We start from the raw sequence: 23,346 nt of genomic DNA, 5'->3' as shown, positions 1-23,346 counted from the left end.
AGAATGCCGGTCTTCTTATCATCGTGGCATCGACAACCGTGAAAGATCTCTTTTCCAAGGTGGACGTTGCCCTCCTCCCCTTCGTCTTTCTTTTTACCTTCCACGTCCACCTTCGTCTTTCCTTCGTGCTACCTCCTCCTGCTTCTCGTCGTCTTCGTCGCTCCTCTGCCTTCTCCAGCGCGACCGGGCCTATCTCTCCTCCAAATAGGTCTTGTAGTACTTAGGGTTCATCAAGATAACTCCGGTCTGGCTTTGTGTTTCTTCCAAGAGAACGCTGTCGAGCTCTCTCTCTCTCTCTCTTTCTCTCTTTCTTTTTCTCTCTGTCCGGAGGTGGAACGCGCCAGAGGGGCGGGAGAGGTCCGCGAGGAACGGGGAAGATATTGTACGGCGGTGCGCGTGCTTTATGTTTTGCCCTTTTCGAGATCCTAACCAGCAGCTTTAAGCAGTTTCTCCGCGTTCCTGCGCCTCGCCACGTTTCCCCGTTTCTGCGCCTCTTTTTACGCTGCCCCGCGCTGCCTCGCGCTTCTCGAGTCGCGCGGACGCGCAGCTGTTGCCAGCCTCTCATCGTCTCCGAGCTTCCTCCTGTCTGCCGGTCAAATCTTTTTCTTTTTTTTTTTTTTTCCGGAATTTCGAAGGATTCGCTGCCGGTTAAAAAGGAAAGGCGAGCGGGACGAGATGATATCTGATGGAAGAAAGCCACGAAAATCCTCGGAGAAGGAAAGAGTGGAGGGACGTGTCGTGGAAAGTTTCTGTCCTTGTGCCATTGTCGATGGCGGACAAAAGGAAGGCACGAACAGTTACGATCTGCACGCAAACAGATCGGCGAGTCTCTTTGTCCTAGGCCCGGCGATCGATTGTCGACGATCGTTCCGATGGAATCGAGTGCCTCGAAATCTTCGTAGTTTTGTTTAGGAAATCTTCGGCTACCGAATAAGAGACGAGGAATTCGTATCGTTTAAGGAACACGAGTGGAGATTTAAAGGCGCAGGTGAGGCAAGTATCGCGCGTAGAAAGCATCCTCGTGGTCGGTGCATTAGCGTAATCACAGAGACCCGCTTGGGCCGCCCTTTTTTTTCTTCTTTTTTTTAACGCCCGCCCTGAACCGCTCGTTTTCCGGGAGCCTTCCATCCGGTCGATGCAACACGTTCCTGACACGCGTCTATATGTTACAATCGGTCCACCTACTCCGCTTCTCGCCCGAATCTGCTGCGTCGACTCGCTGAAAATATCTACAGCCTTGTCAACATTCGGTGAACTCGAACGGTCGCTTCCTCGTGCGATTCTACGCCGCTTTCCTCGCGCGTACAACTCTTTCGTAATAGGAAAATCCAGTTTTGAGTTTAGGAAGTTGCCGAAAGAACTGTACGTTTCTTGCAAATAGAATTGTCGTCGTTACGATCCCGCCAGTTTCTATTCTTTGCGCCAGAGAGACGTATCTATACGCCTGTAGCTTAATTAAATTCTTATGAAAAAGACGCGATTAAAAGAACTAGGACGATAAGCACGTTTTTTTTTTTTTTTATTTATTGAAATTTACAATCAATTCTCTCATTGAGAATTTTCAGTAATTTTTCTGGCGTGGCGCAGTGAAATAGCTAATTATTTATAATAAGTTAATACTTATTATAGATAAGTATAATTTTTAAGTAAGTATTATAAATAAGTAAATATTACTTAATTTGAATAACTAATTGAATCTAGCGTTTAGGTCTATCGAGTAGTGTCTCTTCAGCCTACGGATCAGGTTCGACGTATCAAGTAGTCCAGTGATTAGGGGGTTTCGGTGTTTGTTAATTCCTTTGCTATATCTGTCGCTATATTTTGCTATTTCCTCTTTGACTGTGGGTATCTTGAGGTCGCGATGTATTGTTTCGTTGGTAACATACCAACGATAAGCACGCGACGACAAATTTATCGAGAAAGGTCCCGTTGAAAGCCACGAGCGAGTAGCTTCTCGACAATTCGATCGCTGCTGTTTCTCTTGCAAGCGCAAACGTCGGTTCCATCGCGAACAATTCAAGTCACCGAAACGTGGAAAGTGTACGAACGCAGGTTGGAAAGTGGTGAAGCGAAGATTGGGGTTTCGGGCCGAGGATCACTTTGGAAACGTACTGTATGAAGAGGCGGGCTGTGACTCTGCAGGAATTGGATTTTTGTGGGCTGAAAGCCGACATGATATTTCGTTGCTCTCGCTCCCCACCCTGTTGCCCTTATCTTTCCGATTATCGAGGCGATCGTCAGGCCAGAAGCCGCTATCGTTTTCAGCTCGACAAATCAGGCTGCAAGTTGGATCGATCGATGGAACGGAGATCGCCGCTCGGATTTAATCGCGCCAACCGGCCGATACGACGAGCTTCGTTTCGTTAAAGGCTGCATTATCGCATTGGTGGCGAAGCGGCCAATAAAAAGGATGTGGTTGGCCGGCGGTAAATCTGCCAGCAACTTCTGAAGAAGCGCTAAAGTTTCACGGACCAACTTGCAATCGGCGCCGGAGAAAATGGCCAATTTCGTCCTCTTTAATCAGACGGCCGCGTTTCCTGCTCGCGGACTCATTTTTACTTGCTAAGTTGCCGAATCTCGTGCAAATTCTCGTTTCTCGGAATATTGGTTTGGCAACTAAGTGATTGCGGATTTTGTCGTTAGCTGGTATCGACAAAATCCACAATCACTTAGTTGCCAGGCCATTATAATCGAGTGGATAGAAATATCGTGTACCTTTTCACGGACATTACGCACATTTGCTGCAACGTTACGCTTTCCAAAGAGAAGCTACGAAACGTAGTTTACTGCGTGAAGCCGTAAGTATGCCATAAACGCACGAAAATCCGCGGCTTAGTCTATGGAATAGCAGAGTTTCTCTTTTTCGGGTTGAAGTGACCGAATTCCAGGGAATGGCGTTTATGTGCCATTCGTTACGATCTGTTCCGACCCGTTTGAAATCGACCCGTGAAACTGAAATGGACAACTGTAACTAGAGTTAGCAGCGAGAAACGTCCTAAATCAAACTTCCACGCGGGAACACTCCTTTCGAATCCCGCGAAAAACAGAAGGGGTCCGCTGTTCTTTTTTTTTTTTTTTTTTTTCTTTTTTTCGTTTCTTTTCTCTGCTGTCCCGTTACCTGGTCAGGTTGTCTCCTGGCCGAGGTATCGATGTCCTTCTAACGAGAATCGTTGGATCTCGCGGTCAGGGTCCGGCCAAGGTGTCTGTGTTTTACGAGTCCAAGTTACACAATGTAGAAAAGTCGAATGGACCTCGCGCTGCAACAGCAGACGTCGTAAATTAACCGAACGAGGGTAGGCAACCTCTGGCAGGAAAACTCGTTGTTTTTTCAGACCTTTCTCCCAGCAGAGCGGTACTTTTCTCCGTATACTCGTCCACCATTGTTTGTTTATCCCGACCTAGGAATTCCATCGTTTGGATCCTTGCAGCGGGCTTCTCGTCTTGTCCAACGATATCGCTCGTTTACCCTGTGCCATAAGTAGGCGAAACGATATATGTAGAGTCAGTGATAGGCGCTGGAACCTGAGTTTCCAACCGATTCGATGTGTCTCAGGGCTGTCGAAATTCGAGTTACTTGGTGTAGGTAGATTTAGATTTAAACATTCGTCATTTATTATTCACGTTGTAGTACCACGCCAGAATAATTTACGTATAATTCTCAATGAGAATCGATTGTAAAATACATCCAAATAGAAAAAAGAAAAAGTCTTGGGAAGTCTCATAGAAAGAAGACTAAAAAACACCCCACTGACCTCACTAAAGAAATAAAATAGTCGAACTCGAAGATGGTATCCTGCTGGGGGTTGCCATCCACGTGTTATTTAGCAATTAAGTTAGAAAACTTTACCAAATGTCCAGCTGGACAAATTGTAAAGTACAAATTAAATAATACAAAAACCATATAAAAGAAGAAATAAGGAAAAATAGAGAAACGGAAGAGATTTCGAAAATCGTGTTAATCTAAACGTAGAAATAAAATAGTCGAACTCGAAGTTGGTATCTTACTGGGGTAGCCATCCACGTGTTATTTAGCAATTAAGCTAGAAAAACTCACTAAATGTCCAGTTGTAAAAATTGTAAAGTACAAATTAAGTAATAAAAAAAACCATATAAAAGAAGAAATAAGGAGAAATAGAGAAGCAAAAGAGATTTCGAAAATCGTGTTAATCTAAACGTAGAAATAAAATAGTCGAACTCGAAGATGGTATCTTGCTGAGATAGCCATCCACATGTTACTTAGCAATTAAGATAGAAGTATTTACCAAATATCCAGTTGGACAAATTGTAAGAATACAAATTACAAATTAAATAATAATAAAAGAATAAAAAACTTGGGTTAAGATTCGACGGCCGACAAAGCCGATTTACGCTGTTTCACTTCGCAGCGACACGTCAGCGGACGAACGCTGTTTCCATCCTCGTTTCCTCGGTGAATTTTAAAAGTTTTAAGCTTTCATGGCTTTGCTTACTTCCATAAGTTTCGAAAATTTGCCACTTAGATAACATTTAACAAGCATTTCATACGCTTTCGTCCAAACGATATTTCATCGACGCAAGGAATTACTTTACGAGCACCTTTGCGTCAGATAACATCAGGGGTGTCGTTAAATACACGTTAAGTGTTAGTTTCCGGTGACATCACGTTGACGTCACGTGCATGTCAACTCCGACGTAAAGTTTTCCAACGTGAAACTTTGTACGGAAAATCACTAAACCTACCGATTAAAGTCACCGAATATTAAGCTGTTCGCGAAAGAATCTTCCTTTTACAAACGCGTGTCTTTTACAACAATTTTATAACAATGTAAAAATCCGTCAAATGTTGTCGTTTTTATTTTAACAGAACAAACTGGATCATTCGTAGTTGAATAAAATAAAGTAAAAGAAAAATCGTTAATCATCTACTGTTTTTATATAAAACGAGAGAATCTTTCAGCACAAGCTAACAAATTTACGCGGACAGCAAACCGTCGAAGAAAATGTAAAAAGTTCAGGATATTAAAATGCGGAAATTCATCTTTTTCCAGATTTTCTTCAAGGAACCCTCGGACGAACAATGTGTAGCGGCATATGCGTCTTAGGACGTTTCGATTCGAAGATGCCTCACGTAGTTGTTTTGCCACGGAGGATTAACACTGTACGACGCACATAATAAAATAATAAACAAACTCTGGACAAAGCAGTTTCGCTGCTACGCGCAACCGACAACCAGCGACAAGTTCAAACCTCCCCCCACTCGACCAGTATAAATAGTAGACGATCATGTTCTCCAGACACAGTCAGTGAGTCGCGAAAATCAATATCGGTATCGAGTCATGGAGATCATCAGTCGAGCGAATAAGTATGACGAATCAGTCTAACGAATCAGCATAACAATTAGTATCAGTGCCGCAGTATCGCGCAATCTTCCAACGAATAGCATCGAGCGAGCAACGCTTGCGATTAACTTTGTATTCTACATTTTAAAACATCTGTAAATATAGTTAACGAAATGAACTCGTCTCGTTGTTAATTTAACCAACAACACGTCTCACCGTCCACCGCAGTTGCACGCTATTTGAAATTTTTCAGAATTCTCAACGCTATTGCACGTGTACGACATCACTGTAACCTCGGACGATTAATAAAATCGTCTGTACAATATCGTCAAACGTTTCGATATTATCGATAAATATGGAAGGTGTTAGTGGAAACGTAGTTTGCGAATAAACGCGGATTCGCGATAATATAACGATGGTTCCAGAGTCTGTTTATTCCTCGTCGGTTTTGCAAAATGAAGCAAATGCGTCCGATCGCTCGACGACCCATCGCCATTTGCTCGCGTATTAGCTTTTTCTCGCAAAGGGTCGAGCTTGGCTGTCGAAGACGATTCAGGCTGGCGTTTCTAGCGAAAATAAAAGTTGGTCGGCCGGTCGATAAGGGACTTCTGTCGGATAAAGGACCTCCGGAAAAGTAAGTAGTCGCGGCGCAGAAAAAGCTGTGGCGCGGTATCAAACGGTGGAAATAAACGGGCAGAGGAAAAAGGAAAGAGGGAAGGCTCTCTGGGGTCTGCTTTCAGATAGCGAGACTTCTTTTTCTCCGTCGGCTGACCTCCCAGAAGTCAAATTTTCCCCGATAATAACTTTTCTTCCTTCCTTCTCGCGCGTCTTCGCGTATCTCGCGACGAAACTTGCAGCAATTTATTTACCGAGAAGCTTGCACTCGCGAACATCGTTTAGCGATCTACGGTTCCAGCTATGAGAAAGAAACCATATCGCGGCACAGTGACGAAATATGCAGCGGTACTTGTATCCGACATGGACCAGCAGCTGGCATTTTCAAAAATTTGACACACGAATATCAAAAACTTCGGTGGACTATCTCGGTCATTCGCTTCGAGATCGTTCGCTTCGAGATCGTTCGCTTTGCCAAGAACTGTCGTCGCTGGTCTGGTAGTTTGATGTGCGAGGATTGTTAGCTGCAAGTAGCTACGTTCTTATTAAATTGCTTGCAAACCTGATTTTATAAGTAAATCATCTTAATCGATAAAAAGGACGAAATTATCTTTCCGAGGAATATAGCGTACCTGGTAGAGGTGGCCGATATCGATGTTCCATATTTGCGACACGATTCATGTCCGTTTAATGTTAATTCGATATTGGAAATTGTTGGCGACGTTAGAAATAAAAGATCGCGCTGGGCGAGCGTAAATACGTTGCTCGACAGTAACAAACATCCTTCGCTCGTTGCGATTGATCTTTCAAGGAGAAAGTTTCAAAGACAAAATGGTATTGTACGTTGGGCCGCTTTCCTCTGTAGCCGGAAAAACGAAGGTTAATGGGCCACCGTTTAAAGTGTTTTCGCTAACGACGCCTAATGATAGCAATACTCGATGACTCGTCGCTGAGCATTAGGCCAAACTCATTATGCTTCGAATTCTTCGTCGCGTCCAGCAGTAGCTCTCGAATTAGCCATTGAAAGAGACTGTAGTGCTTTCAGGATACAAAAAAAGATGAGGGACACTTTATAACAGGGTCGGTTTTATGACGCTTCTGTACCTGGACTGTTGGACAGACCACTCGTCCATTGGTCTCTGCCGCAAATTCGTGGACGTTTTATGGCGAATCGCCTATTTCCTGAATCCGTCATTTGCCAAAAAACGACACGCATTTAACGATTTTAACTTTAACTTTCTAATCTCCTTCTAATTTGTCCTTCAGACGCGGAGATCGAGCTTCTCGAGCTTCCTCCCGCCAAAATCAAATTTAATCTCCGCAGGAAAAGCTCGGTACAGCGTGTCTTCTTCGTAATTGATCGGAAATACTCGATAGACGCAACACACTATTTTGTGGAATTTGGAGGAAGACAGCGCGAGTGGAGAAGAAGAGAACCGAAGATCGGCTGGGCGAAAAGAAACGCATCGATCGGACGATGTTAACGCAACTATTTTACTTTCACGAACAAAACCAAACGCGATAGAATTTGTGGTATACTCGCCACAGCCACGTTGATTTATCTCCTTCCGTCTGTTATATACACGCGCGTATTTACACTCCTCGTCAAAGGGGTCAAAGAGGTCCCTGGACCTTAATATTATTGAAAATTGCTGGGCAGAAACACGTACAGCAATTAAAAGATTGTTCATGCTTTGCGAAAGAAAGAATGCATTGGAAAAATAAACGGAGAAGGGTACCATTTTCAGACGAAAAATATTCAACTTGGATGGTCCTGATGGATTGCGATATTATTTTCATGACACGGGAAAACAGACAATGTCGGCAATTCGACGACAAATGGCAGGAGGCAGCGTGATGGTTTGGGCCGGCATCGGTTATTTCGGCAAGACAAGTGTCAAGTTCATCGTTGGCAGAGTGAGTAGTGTCCGATACATAAATTTAATCAAAGAACAAATAAATTTTCATGCGGAACGCATTTCTGAACCTGATTACATCTTTCAACGAGATAATGCACCTGTACACACATCAAGATTGGTCCAATCGTACTTTAATGAAAATAATATATCTATTTTGCCGTGGTCTGCACGCTGCCCGGACCTTAATATCATTGAAAATTGCTGGGCAGAACTTGTTCACGGCGTATACGCGAATGGAAATCAGTATCAACACGTACAACGATTAAAAAATGCAATTGCACGCGAATGGGATACGTTAAGTCGAAATTACATCCAGAAACTATATAAATCGATAGCAAATCGTGCAATAGAAGTAATAGAAAATAAAGGAGGATGTACTCATTATTAAATAAGTATATACGTTTGATAAGTAATTATTGTTAGTTACAATTTACGTTGATTACTATTTTCTTATCGTACACGTGCTATCATTTGGTTCTTAAAATAAAACAATTTTTTTGTTACACACTAAACCTCATAATATTTTTAATTACTTTCAACGAACCGCATATCCTGAGCTCATAATGTTTTCGTATTATACGTTACACGCGAAATACTTTACACGCGTTATTGAGAAATTAAAGATAGCTCACATGGGCTATCTCTTTGACGAGGAGCGTAATAGTATTTTATAGATCTAAAGTATATCGTTTGATCTCGTTTTAATATTAGAAATATTATCTTACTTTGGCAGAAGACTCGTTTTAAACAAGTCGAAGATAAAAAGTATGTAGCGACACACGAGCTACAGGACGATTCAAATCACGTTGTTGCTTTGCCTCGGAGTAGCAATATCGTTAGGATACACAATGTATTAATAAATAAACTCCGGGCAAAATAATGTCGCCTTTCGAACAGAGACGAATTTGAATTTTCCGATCCTCCCAGTATAAATAAACGGACGCAACCGAAAAGAGTTTAGTTATCAAGCACTTATCAAGCAGTTATCTAACAGTTATCGTATCTACGAGTATCTCTCGAGTATTTATCAGCGATCTTATTTTGCCACTTGTTTACTGTACGATCGTCTCAGGGAATATTGTCCGTATATTAATTTATTTAATTATTTTTAAATATATTCTACGGTTTCAACAACGAGCAATCTCGTTTAATAAATCTCACGATCAAACATCCTCTACACAAGTCCTCTGCAGGTACTTCGTCGTGGACGATCGAATTCGAATCAGGTTACGCTACTCGGAACTTGTGTCAAAGAGAACACAATGGCCCCTCGAGGGCAGCTGCCCCCAATAATGTTCATGACGACCGATCAATTACGAGGAACATAGCGAGTAGGATTTTTTAGGAAATTCCAGAATGAGATTGCAAAATCAGTGGTATTAGCCGAGAACTCTACACGAGCTATCCCTAACAATTAATATTCTTTCTTCCTTTTTACAACGCTAGGATCGCCGACTGAATGGCTGAATAAAATGTCCGAGCGAATTGCGACCGTGTTACCGCGGATATCCGCTCGACGAGTTGCTGTACACGGTGCGAGTGCAGTGTATCGCGCGAAATGGTCATTAGAGCGACGCATAGGGCAGTCAATAGAGTAATCGTTAGAGGTGTGATTTAATCGTGGCGCAGCAGGCCGAAAACGAACTCTCGCGGTCGACAAATAATTCGATCGAACTTTATTCGCGACCGCTGCCGGCCAAATGAGTTTCCGAACACATTTAACGATAATGAGCTTCGACCCCGGTGAGAGGCGGGATTATTTCGCGCGCCGCTTATTCCAAAGGCTGCTTTCGCTAAATCTGGATTATCAGGTGGAGGGTGAGGCAGAAGGGGGATGGTTGTGGTTAAAATACGCGCTCGGTGAAAGTGCAAGTAGTCGCGATAACGTGGCAACCCGATGAACCTAAGGTCACGCGCGTACAGAGACAGAAAATTATCGGCCAATTGCTGCTCTATCGGGTGAAACCCTGATAATAAAGCGAGGATAGAAGCTAGGAATATCGGATAATTATTGAGAAAAAGCTACCGATTTCGTAACCTAAATTGCTATTATTGCTCGCTGACGAACCGAACGCGTACGTTAAAAGCAGAGTAAAATTAGAAACTTTAAGTAGCTGTACGTAACTAAATATCCCGAATAATATTTGTCACGGCACTCGACCACGAAACATTCCAACAGCTTCGCGACACAAAGTATCTTACTAGGTATAGGGAAGGTATAGGGAAACTAATACCTTCCCTATATCTTCAAAACGTAAGGTCGACGTGCCTAATGTCCCATCGATATCCCTATGGTTCTTTCGCCGAATATTTGGAAGAATGCACACGCGACAACCGTCGCGGATATCTAATAAACGCGTGCGTAGTGGCGATATCGAGGAGCAACAAAGAAAAGAATCCGTTTGGTTCCGAACAAAATTCATTCTGCTCCGAGCTGCGAAGTGAAACAGGTTTAGCGTCATAGCGAAGCAAACACAATTCCAGAGACGTGGTTATTAACTCTTGATTGTTAATCATTAATCGTTAATTGTTGTTAATCGTTAATCGTTATTTGTTGTTGATAGCTAATCGTTAATCGTTAATTGTTGACTGTAAATTGTTGATTGCTGATTGTTAATAGTTCAATAAACTCTTTTGTTGAACATCAAGAGTATTTCTCGTGGGCACCTTCGCCAACGACTACCTCACGTTGATCGTTAATTGTTGTTGATAGCTAATCGTTGATCGTTACTCGTTGACCGTAAATTGTTGACTGTTGATTGCTAATAGTTCAATAAACTTTTTTGTTGAACATCAAGAGTATTTCTCGTGGGCACCTTCGCCAACGACTACCTCACGTTGATCGTTAATTGTTGTTGATAGCTAATCGCTAATCGTTAATTGTTGATCGTAAATTGTTGATTGTGATTGGTAATAGTTCAATAAACTCTTTTGTTGAACATCAAGAATATTTCTCGTGGGCACCTTCGCCAACGACTACCTCACGTTGATCGTTAATTGTTGTTGATAGCTAATCGTTGATCGTTAATCGTTGACCGTAAATTGTTGACTGTTGATTGCTAATAGTTCAATAAACTTTTTTGTTGAACATCAAGAGTATTTCTCGTGGGCACCTTCGCCAACGACTACCTCACGTTGATCGTTAATTGTTGTTGATAGCTAATCGCTAATCGTTAATTGTTGATCGTAAATTGTTGATTGTGATTGGTAATAGTTCAATAAACTCTTTTGTTGAACATCAAGAATATTTCTCGTGGGCACCTTCGCCAACGACTACCTCACGTTGATCGTTAATTGTTGTTGATAGCTAATCGTTAATCGTTAATTGTTGACCGTAAATTGTTGATTGCTGATTGTTAATAGTTCAATAAACTCTTTTGTTGAACATCAAGAGTATTTCTCGTGGGCACCTTCGCCAACGACTACCTCACGTTGATCGTTAATTGTTGTTGATAGCTAATCGTTGATCGTTAATCGTTGACCGTAAATTGTTGACTGTTGATTGCTAATAGTTCAATAAACTTTTTTGTTGGACATCAAGAGTGTTTTTTGTGGGCTGCTTCAGCAACAACCATCTCATACTATACACGGTACCTTGAAAAGTATGTTCACCCGTAAAGTAGCAACCCGAACGACAGAATCTAAATAGGTAGATACCCACTTAGGCGTTTTTGCGCGTAGGTACTTGGAAGACTAAGATCGAGCCGAGATTACAGAGTCGTTTGGACGCTGTATCGACGACGATACATGTTCGGGTACTTGGTACATCGACCTATTTCACAATTTTCGAATTCGGTGAGTTGTAATTAGCGAATATCGTGGTCCGCTCGCGTTATAACTCGCAGCTTCTTGGAATCAATGGCCGGAGCGCGCCTTCCAGCCGATTTTTATTCGGCTCGCCAGCGGATAAAGTTAGGAGAATGGCCATAGATCAGGTGGCTACGTGAGTCTTCCTGGAGCAAAGATATCGACGCCGATTTATTATTCCGGATGAAGGAGTACGCGGGACGAATAGCTAAGCGATGCTAGTCGAGCTACTCTATGGGAAATGGAGAATGGACAGGCCAGCGTGGACAAATTACAAGGTCGGATTATCGTTAGGACTATTAGTAGCAATTAGAGGCTAAACGAAGGCCAATTTGGGGAATAGAAAGTCACTCGGAAGCGTATTATCCCGGAAGAGTATCCGGCGATTAGATGATTCACCCTCGTTATCTTCCATCTCCAAACGATCTCTACGATATTTTCCATTTCCGATTTTCCAGGCCGAATAACCGCTGGAAATCGAGACGCACGGCCTGTATGTCGGTAGAAGATCCCGAGACTCCTCGGGAAGACGGGAGAACGGCAAAGAGAGAGAAAGAGAGAGAGAGAGAGAGAGACCGAACAGAGAGGGGAAATAGAGAGAGAGGGGTAGAGAGGGGAAACAAGAGCGGTAAAAATGAATCGATAGGCGGAGTTTTTCATGACGCGGCGCTGGAGGCGCCAGAGGGTGGGGGTCGCGATAGGCGGAGTCTGGCTGATTTAGGGCCGCCATTTTGTGACAATGGACGAGAGGGGGGGTATGCCTATCTGATTGGCTGATCTACGGACTTCTCTCGTCCCGAACAAGCTTCTACAGATTGTTCGGTTGTACTCTCCGTCGGTACTCCAGCCACCCGGCGACCCGGCAACGCCGCCAACCCGTCTACGTCCCTTTCCCCCACCAGCGCCACACGCACACCGCGCTTTTACCCCCACCCAGCCGACCCGCAGCGCCGTGAAAGCGAGACACGCGTCCTTCCCGCCACGGAATCGAACCGACTTGGCCCGACCACAGAATCACCGAACCCTTTCCTCGCCGAGATGCTTCTTTCGGTAAAGCGCCTATTACGTTGTTCTTGCGATTAGCCGAAAGGCTGAGAGCTCTTTTCGCATCGTCGATCCTAGTTCGGATCGGGCCGATGTTGGAAACCGATGGTCGATAAGACAACGAAAGAATATCGTTCGTTGTAAATGGAATTTACGTTCCGCCGTTTATGTTATCGTCTCGAGATTATTTATTTTCCGTATATTGGACGATTCTTGCTGTAGCTTTCGGTAAAACTCGTCGTCTATCGCGATGATCGAGTACGCTATCGTGGTACGAGGTAAGAGCGCGATTAGCAAGTTGCGTGGAAGGTTACTCCGTGTACGTGTCGCGTATTTGCGTCACAGAGAAGAGAAACAAGAAGAATAAAAGATAGGAGAAAGACCGAGGAGTAGAGATAAGAAAATACATACGCGCACGTATAAATAGACAAAAATAGGTGAATAAGTGCTACAAAATACAGCGAAATTCCGTCTGAAAGCTAATGTTCCTCAAGAATTTTCCCCAGCCTCGAAGGTAGAAAGCGATCCGGAGAGCGATCGCGCGTCGAAGGTCGTTGGCCCGTGAACAGATCCCGCGGATCGGATCCGAATCGGCGCGTTTAGAACACTTTTAGGTGGAAGACAAGTCCGAATAGCGGATTGCGTGTAGAGGACAACGTCGAAACCGGTGCAGTAACGTGCGGATTGTCAACGATCTCACAGAGGAAGCATAAATCAACGATCGGTCTTTTTCTATTCCCAGAGAAATGGACTTTGCCAGGAAAAGTATTTTGCAGTGGACTATATTCTTTAGAATTTGAACAGGTTTGGAATTACGCGATAGGACGAAAGAAAGCTGACGCGTTATCGATACCTATCGATCGTCAGAGTCAATCGGTTACTCGTTAACGCCGTTCGGCGACGTTATCGACGAGTTCTCGCGGCTGCATCGCGATAGAGCGGATCGGAAAAGTCAGCCGCTATCGGATCGCCCGACCTGGGCCAACTTGTAACGCCAGTCGGTGCACTCTTGTCGTCTCATCTCTCGTTGCTTTCCGGCCTCTGGTTTTCGGAGGAGGGGCGTGTATCTTAATCGTCGTATCTCATCTAGATAGGCCGCCGGCATCCAGATCGGCTCACGGAAACGCGTGCACGCGTGTACCTGTATCTAGGTAGATACGTAAGCTCTGTATGTTCGCCCGACCCGTTCCAAAACCGAACAACGTACCATCGAATTACCAGCTGATCTCCAACCTGATTCTGTCGCTCGTCATTTTATCGGTCGACATCTCCGACATACGAAAATTACAATAGCGAATTTGAGTCTCCAACAGGTCGACGATCGATCTTTACTTTCCACGATGTCGCGTGGCAGCAAGACTTTCCTACGATACCTGTCTTTCGCGAGATTTGACTTTACGATCACGAAATATGTATCCTGGTTTTTCCTATTTTTTGGATTGTTCGGCCACGTTCGATAATTTAAAAGTACGCGTCATCCCGAGCGAATCGGCGGATGAAAAATTGGAAGAAACGAGATTTCTTCGAACGGCACGCGGAATCGCGCAATTATCGGCGGCACGCGGTGAATATCCGCGGCGATAGAACGGGCGCCAGTGGAAAATTCAATGTTCCCGAGCGAATTTAATGCAGTTCTCACCACCGATTGGCAGATACTGCGGCTCGACGCTGCCAAATCGTTCCATCAGACCGTGCACGTACCATATGCTCGTACGGCCTGCTTTGAATACATTAATAACCCCCGGCGACTCGGAATATTTGCACGACAAATTTGCGTAGATCGCCGATAACCGCGCGTCTAACCTAACGTGCAAAGTGTTTTACAATGGAACGCCGGGGAAATTTACAAATGTTTGCTCGTTATAAATATTTCGGCACGTTACCCCTTCGCTACGTGTCTTCAACAGTTTTCGCGAGATCCAGGGGCCACGTTCCTCCGTTTTAAGGTCCGTCAAAAAAAAAAAAAAAAAAAATCGAACTGACCGAGATCGCGTTGCCGTTACACAGATTTCTTATTCTACGAGTTTTATCGTACAATCCAACTAACTTTTGTAACAGCCTTTTGTAATAATTCGCCTAGGCAGATACAAAGATCAACTGTGTTAATCTCCGATGTATTTTTCATTGCAGCGAGACTGGTTCAGGTTGTTCAATTTCTTCCTGGTATTTGTCGAGATGTTCTCATAGGAGACGTACGAACACCTTCCTCGTACGCTGTCAGATGTTCGTACGTCTCCTGAATCAGTCAGACGGGGAAACAACGCAAACATCGGAGACTAGGAAATGTGACTGGGAAACGTGGACACTGTGAATGTTGACGAACAAGGTATGGATGATGTATAATACCTAAACTGTTACATATAAAACTATGGTAACCAATTCGGGTGCGTTGCACGGCCAGCACATGGAAACAACATTGCACGGTTGCGTATAAATGCACCTTTGTTGCGCGTTACATGTTATCACTGTTCGTTCGTTCACGAAATTCGATACAAATATCTACACACGCAACGTGTACTTCTTTTCTAAGAGTCTAGTTCTGTTTCTTACGATTTAAACGCGCGGCCTGATATTCAGTCGTATAGATACAAATACAGTCCTTTAGTGGTTGATGTGTACTTCGATGAAAATTGAAAGATTTTCGAGCGACAACCAGTCAACTTGAAACACTCGCAGTGAATTTTTCTAACTTTCGTACTACAAGTTTAGCTCGTACAGTGAATATAATTCCATGCCATGAAATTATCTTTCTATAATTTCCGTTTCATGAACTTTCTCTCGATATACCACTGTGTATCCACGTACCTAAGGGAGCAAGAAAATAGCAATGGAAAATACAGGATCATTTGGCTGAACTGGTTAATTCTCGACCAACAGATAGCAACCGAGAAACGTTCGACGAGGATTATTGAAAACTCGGTGTGGTGGAAGGCAAAGTGCAAGGGCGAGTGGCTTGCTGGTTCCTAGACTTTGCAAGTACCGTAAAGATGTCCCCCGGTGAAATCCAGCTTATCGAACGAACGAATATTATGTAGATGCGGCAAGCTAGCTAGGGAGGTGTTGAATAATTCCGTCGGATCAGTGCGCTGATTTCATCGTTCTCTGTCGCGAGCGTGTGCGAGCGCGTGCCTTTACGCAGGTGTACGCGCGCCTGTGTGCGTTTGTGGCGATGAAAGAGATGCCTTGCGCGATCGGTCGACCCAAATTTAGATCGGATCGAGGAAAACGGGAGGCACGGCGCGTGCCCCGCGCGAAGATCATCGCTCAGATAGACGCTTTCACGCATACTGTCCCTAGCAATGCGATTGAAAAATTTTCTCCGTTAATCGGCCTCCTGCTCGTCGCTATCATTCGCCGAACCTCCGATCCAGATTCGTCTCCGATGGATTTTCCAGCGCTGTCTTTTCAAATAATGTAGGTATGTAGGTAGATACGGTGTTTCGATAATAGGTTACTATGGATACAACGTTTGGCCGCGGTTCGCACTCGCAATATTAATTAAGCACACGTCTCTCGTTTACGACGTTCGTGACAAGAAAAAGGAAAAACACCTGTAACCGTTATCGGTTGCTGAAGAGAGTCTGTCACGTGCCTACGCGCGTTCACACACAGACGTCGCGATTATGCTAATTGCGATTCATTTTCCAACAGTTTGTTCCGCTCGTTCTCCGCTCGATCCGCCCGACGTTGTAAAAGTATCGAGCAACCACGACAGGATCGTCATTGGTGCGCACGATCTCTCGTATCGATTTCCTCCGAAATATCTTGCTAAAGGGTAACCGAGTCCTTCTTCGAGGGAGAGCCGGAGAAAGACTGAGATGAAAAGATTGGAAAAGTGGCGAAAGGAGCATAGGGATGTTTCAGCCGGGTACGTAAATTTCCCGGCTGCTGTTGACGGATCGACCGGAAAGCAAGAAACTGGAATCGTAAACTCGTTAGCGGCTCTGTCGAACATATTAACCGCGAATCCTCGGATTCCGTGCACATCGTCGATTCGGCAAGCGAGTGTAAAGAGGGCAGCCCTAGAACGAACAAGGGAAAGAAAAAAAGGCGAAATCGCGGTTGGAAAAACAAGAGGCTAGGCACCGCGGAAAAAGGAGCGCCGCTAGGGTCCTGCTGGAAAGAAGGGAGAGGCTCGGTGTTGACAGGAGAAGCAACACGAACGCTGCTGGGTCGTTCTCGTTGGTTCTATGGTGGGGAGGGAGTAAACGCCCGCTAGTAGGTTGGTCCGTGGCAGTGGGCGTGACCGGGTCGTGCCGAGTCGTGCCGAACGCTGGCGAAAGCTAACGAACGCTGGTGAACGCGAGGGGAACGTCGAGACCGGTGTTTTCGTTCGCCTTAGTTCCGCGCCGGGTGCCACGACAGTCGCATCGACTCGAGTTTACGTGCGCGCGCGCGCGTGCTTCCAAAAATCTTTCTCTCTCTTTCTCTCTCTCTCTCTCTATCTGTCTCCCCTCCCAACGCGGATCGAGCAGTCGAGCGAGAGGAAAACAGACGGCAGAAGGAAAGCCAGGGGAACTCGCGGAGACACGCGAACCTGACATCCCGACGACCCGGTTCGAGCACCAAGCCCAGCAGCTCTCCGTGCACGATTTACCGTGCTCGTTTTCCCTGTGCATCGGTTTCGTTACATCGTACTGTTGTTTCTCACGAACGGCTCGGCCACGACTTGGACGACGACTTGGACGACGACTTGGACGACGCGCGCGATACACAGGGGCCCAGCTATCGACGCGGGCAACCATCCGAACGCCACGATGTGCTGTGTGTGTGTACTGTGCAGTGTCTTCTTGGTGCTAACTTAGTGATAACGATATTGAAACACGCCCACAGAACGACGAGACGCCGCGCGGCGACATACCGCGCCACTCGGAATTCATAACTGTTCAGGTAAGCGTGTTTGGCTCGTAACGATCGCGAACCGCCGCTCCACCGATCGCCGACTCCTTTTCCAGAGAGGAGCAGCGTGTACCACTTTGCTCCGCGGTCCACGTTCTATCCTTTTATCGGTGTAACGAACGCCAAGTCGAATTTGGAGTAGACTCCGTGACAGTTTCCAACGAATACCAGCTAAGCGCCAGATCGCCGTACGCTTTTCCTCTGGCGCCTCCATTCGATTGTCTTTCGCGTTCGACTATTCTCTTGCGAGTGTGCGATAGTTCGGTAGTCGGTTGTTTTTCCTTCGACTGCACAGGGTCGTTGTAGGAGGTCGTTGTATATCACCCAAGGAGTTGTTTCCGTTCGTGTTTCTCAGTGCGATGAATGCAAACGGAGCTGAGAGCGGAGTGAAAATCCGATCGCTGTGGAGCAAAATTGGCGTCGTAACGTCGACGTATCGCGATCGAGTTGCCATCGGTCCGTAGGTCGAATTCTCTTAGGATCAAACGTCGGAGAAATCGGAATTGTAGAGGTCCGTGTGACAGATTTTTCGGAGTCGCAGCGATACTCCCGTTCCCTTTCTGGTAGAGAAAGTACGACTTTGGAATTTAGGAAGTCTCAGGTCCTTACGTAGGAGAAATTCAAGTTGTCGGTAGGTTGTTTTCGAAATTCGTCCCTCTAACGTTTGCCTGCCTTCGCGTGAAAAATGTAACGGCTTACAGTCGAGCGCCTGCGATTAGACACAAAAACAGCGGTGCCTTTTTATTCGGATAGGTCGTTGACTCCAGTCTATTTAGAGGTCGAAGAAATTGCTTGTTTGCTCACTCCAGTGGGACGAAAAGATGGCGCCGACGGTCGCTAATTCTCTTTCACGCTCCGCTGTTTATCTTCAGCTTGCGTACACACCACCCTACGAAACAAAAAGTTAACTGGAATCTTGGGAAAATTCGTTCGGCGTTACGACCTCGCGGTCAGAGAGCAACAGAAAGGCGAAATGTCGCGTAATTCTTGCTAGTCGATTCGGAATTTTAGGTTCCCAGGGGAAACCGCGGCATAGGAGAGTCCAGTTTTTCCGATCGATCGGGTTACCGGCTTTCCATGGCAAATTGGAAACCCGATGCACGAATAATACTCGTGTAACTCGTTACGGTCGATTGCGTAACAGTTTGATTTCCACGAAAACAGAAAGAGACATAGAGCTTGTGTGTGTATGTGTGTGTGTGTGTTAGGCGACCGGAGTCGATCGAACTCCGACGGCGCAGGTAGATCGACCAATTCACCGGAAGAAACCCGGCGAGAACGCGTGGTGAGTCAGGACTTTCCGCGACTCAGGATTTTCCTTTGTTCTTGCAACGGCCGTTTGCCTGCCGTAGCTAAATCTGTTGACGCGGAAATGAAAATTACGAGCGTCGTTAGTGCCTGTCGCAGGTATCGTCTTCGAGAAGCAACGAGCTCCGTAGAAAAATTGCTCCGCTGTTGCTAGTTCTTTTCTAATCGATTAGCCAGTGAAGGACGATCGATTCGTGGATGACGTCAGCGGAATGATTTAAAATCGCTGTAGCTAATCCCTTTAGGGATACAGCCTGATGATTGGCCGCTTCGTAAACGAAGAAAATTGTCTTCCAAATTTACCAAAATCTCTAGTTAGGACTCGAAAGAATCGAATATTCGTCGCTTCCTAAGCGCAAGTTTCATCGTATCGCCATCGATTCGTATCTTTTGCGCGGCTCGGCCAGTTGCGTTTAGTTTCCACGTACGTTCCACTTAGCAGCTTATTAACATACGTTCACGTCAATCATATTTTCTTTTCAACCATCAAGTTGACAACTGCCGCGACCAATTGTTACGTCGGGTCGATTGCATTCTCCGTAAACACAGGCCGTTGTTCGTCACTTTTCAAATTGTAAATATCTCGTTCGGTTTGTAAGATTCCATCGAGTCTGGATGTCGAGTAAACAGGAAAAATTCGCAGGTCAAAGCATAATCTGTGTGTTGCCATAGTTTCCAATATGCCAGTCGGACGCTGACAATTGAATTTTTCGCAGCGACAGGTAGATAATCGGAGGACAGGGCGTCGAGTCGGCGAGAAAGTGGATGATTTTCAAAGGGAATTCACCCCTTGCAGAAGGGAGGCGATATCGGCCGATGGTTTGCGCGCGGCCTATAATTGCTAATTTGCAAGTATAATAAACGACCGTCGGTTTCTGTTTTCATTTATTAGCCGCGAAATGCCTCCGCTTATTAGCGCAACCATGCATTCGAAGCAATTCGCTCGTTTCTTCGCGATAAACATTCTCTTCGCCGACGAAACGTCGGCTGCGTTGCTTCCTCCTCCTCGTCCTCATCCTCCTTCTCTTCCTCCTCCTGCCTCACCATCCATCGATTCTCGAATTTTTATTTAATTATTCTTCGTCCTTCGTTCCTTCTATGGAGTCGCGTATTTAATGGAAAATCACGACCGTGTGTTGCGAAGGAATTTTTCCAGCGGAAATTTATACACGCGGATTTCGCGTCCTACCATCTTCAAACGTAAAGGATCGACTCTGTCATCGATAGACGGCGCATTTTCGCTCGATTTCGTATTTTTATCAATTGCTACAACTGAAAGGAAATAGAAGAAGAAGAGAAATAGTATGGAAATGGGCATTTGATTTATTAAATATCGCGATAAGTATTCCGCTTTGGATATCTCGCACATCTTCCAGACGTTGTACACGAATTGTGCGCGGTGTTCTACACCCTCGAATTTCTTGTAAATGTGCAAGAAATCGCGGTCTAGTCATCGATAAATCGAACGATATCGTAGATCACGAACGAGTGCTCCATTGTTTCTGTAATGAACAATCGAATTATTGGTCGATACGATATCGAGTGGGATCTTCGTATTGCGAAAATTCTCGGTAACGTTGGCTCTAAGGATCTACGCGTTTTTCTGTTCATCGGAAATCATCGAATCCGGTATTTCCCATTTATCAGGTTCGATGTAAATTACGAGATCGAAGAATTCTTCGTAAAGACGATCGACGTAAGACTCCGCTTGCCACTCGTCGTCGTCCACTTTGCAACAAACGTGCAGTGTTGTTCGTGAAATGAAACGTGCACGTGAATTCGACAAATTCGACAAATTCCGCCTCCAGGGGCGCCTTCAGAGATTCGCAGGTCTGCGAGTATCGCGTTTCCCTGTCGGAGCCTCGATCCGACGGCTGAGAATCGCACGCGCGTCTTATTCTCATCTTCGTCGTTCGCACTCGCGTCGACCATCTCCATCGTCGTCGAGTTTCCACGCTTTACGACTTCTCTGCCTATTCGAATCTCCAGCTACCGCATAATCAAAATTCGCGCTCGATTTTGTAGCGACTGGGCAACTGGCGAACGAAAGAAAAGTTTCTAAAACGAAAGATACAAAAAGACATTGTAGGTTTGCAAAACGTACCTGGTAAGAGCAACGAGTAAACGTAATACGCACGTAGCAACCGATTGTTATTTGTATGGTACAGCTATCGATAGGAAACTTATGGTGTATCAACTTGAAACTTTCTTTCATCCAGCGATGAAAGTCGAATTTCGGTCAACAGCATAGGATTTTCTGCGTCGCTGTCTTTCGCTCACGTTTCTAAAACCAATTCTACTTCTTCGCCGATCTTTCAACAGAGATTCTAACAGCATATCGGAAATCTATAACACCTGATGCGATCTCCGTGGTGATTTAAATATTATTCCATCACCGCTCCTCCCCGTAATACTTGTAATTCCGACTTACGCTGCTTCGTCAGAGAATCAATTTTCCGATCTTGGTCGGACCGATGTGACTCGAAATATTACGCTTCCGTTCGAATACGCGTACTTTCCAAATATTTGCTTTTTCCACGCGATGCGATTTTCTGTTCGCCACTAAAATAAAGTAGCCGAGAGAAAGAAGATGTGGGAAGAGACGAGCGAGCAGCGATCCAAGAGGCGCGTAATTAATTCAGGCACGTGAAAAGATCGGCCGGAAAAGGACAAAGATACGTTTCACCATGCTTCGGGGACGATTAATCCGACTGGATACATTTTTTTCCACGTTGCACGCGAATCTTTGGTGGACTTTGCTCCAGGTTCGAGGTCGCCGCTTAACGATTTTCGAGGCGGTGTCACGAAATCGGCGGCGATTTGCTCGCACGTGCAACGCGACGCCGTTCTTTTTTTTCGGACGGAACAAGATTAACAAATCTCGATAAGATTATTCTACGCGATACGTGATCGGCCGGCTCGCTTCGATGGAGGTGTTTTTTTCGCCGCGATGATGTAACGTCGTCACCTCTTGCGATAAATCGTGGAACGTCGCGTTGCCGCGATTTTCGCGCCGATGACGCGGCGATGACCACGATGGAAGTTAACCAGGTTCTATGCCGAACCTTCCGGGCAAAAATCTTATCTCTGCCTCGCCGATAAAACCAGATAAGATCCGTTGCCTTGCATCTTTTCGCGATTTGTCGAAATATCGTCGTTCTTGCACGAAATCGCTAGATTTAATAATAACAGAGTTGGACTCTGAACTGCCAACAATTTGAACTTTGACGATTCCACCGTCCGTCAAACTTCGTCTTCTCCACCGACGTCCTTCGAGCTTCGAACCTTTTTTTCGTCTCTGTATCTCTCGAGATACCTGGATTTTTTCAATTATTCTATCGATAAAAGGAGATATAGCGTACGAGAGAATGGCAGAATGAAATATTTCAAAGCTACGCGTCTTTTCGTAATATTTATCGAAATACAACGTTCATTTCGGCTGATAAGGACAGTCGTAGGACGACGTGGTTAGATTCTGCGTTCCAACTGCTGCGTCTGTAATAGAAGATTCAGGTTGGAAAAGGCGCGACGAAAAACGCGTGAAACGCAGCAGCGTAGATTCTCTCGGGTTATTTTCGACTCGTCTAATCTTGTCTAAAGTCATTTGGTAGTTTTCTTATCGGCTGGCGAGCTTGCTTATCTCGATGGTCGAAACATTCAGGGCCACCTCACGATTTCAGGGAGTGATCAGCCGAAAATATCGGCGCCGGCGATCGCGATCGTCTTTCCGCTCGTCTCCCGCCATCTCTGCCGTTTGCTTTCGCGTGATTCGCTTCCTGCAGCGACCCTTCGTCGTCGAGTAACGCGAAAATCGCACTTGGGCCGGCGAATTCTGTCATTTTTCCATCCTCCGCTCGACCCGTTTCCACGAGTTCCGCAATTTTTCTTATCTTTTGGTAGAATCACCGCAAGACTCTGGGTATCTTTAGATTCTAGTCGGAATTTACGCAGAAGTTTTAGGTATTAAGGATCATCCGAGACACTTGGCCGTACAGTTCTTCGATTGTCCAAACGCGAAGTAAGACGAATAGCCACGAGAAAAGTAGTAAAGTAGCGTTTTTCGCCTGCACATGCGACCGCCTGCCGTGGACGTGCAATAACTCGAACAGCAAAGTCGGCGAATTCGACAGAATCGTAATCGCTTGGAAATGGAATCGAAGGAAACGCGTACGCGTATTTGGCTGCAGTTTCGCTCGTCAACAATATCGCAGACGACGATAGCTCGGAGGTTACGAACTGGAAGGTTGTGCACTTTTGCCTAAATGGTGGAAAAATTGGCGATAATTATGAGCGTAATTATTGAATTATAATTAGCGTGGAAAGTAGCGAGAGGCGCGAAGAATTATTGGAACCGCGTAGAGGCCGATTTCGTGCTGTTAATCTTATCGCCAGGCTTTTCGTGTGTATCTTATCGGATCTCGTTCTCGAGTATTTTG

General features: G+C 45.3%; 1 protein-coding gene across 3 annotated transcripts in view; it reads left to right on the top strand.

Moving 5' to 3' along the window:
• LOC138188154 (GATA-binding factor C) overlaps positions 1-23,346 on the top strand; it is a 173,364-nt gene that overhangs the window by 67,380 nt on the left and 82,638 nt on the right. For 2 of the 3 annotated variants that reach the window (XM_069129672.1, XM_069129670.1), the window contains exon 3: positions 14,834-15,029. The gene's annotated coding sequence lies outside the window, so the exon portion shown is untranslated. Of the gene's footprint in view, positions 1-14,833; positions 15,030-17,061; positions 17,594-23,346 lie in introns of those variants that run through there. The other variant, XM_069129671.1, reaches the window with a different exon arrangement.

Source organism: Bombus flavifrons, chromosome 16 (assembly GCF_040668555.2).
Source record: "Bombus flavifrons isolate JBK064 chromosome 16, iyBomFlav1_principal, whole genome shotgun sequence".
Lineage (NCBI taxonomy): Eukaryota > Metazoa > Arthropoda > Insecta > Hymenoptera > Apidae > Bombus > Bombus flavifrons.
This window is presented reverse-complemented; position numbering and strand designations above follow the sequence as displayed.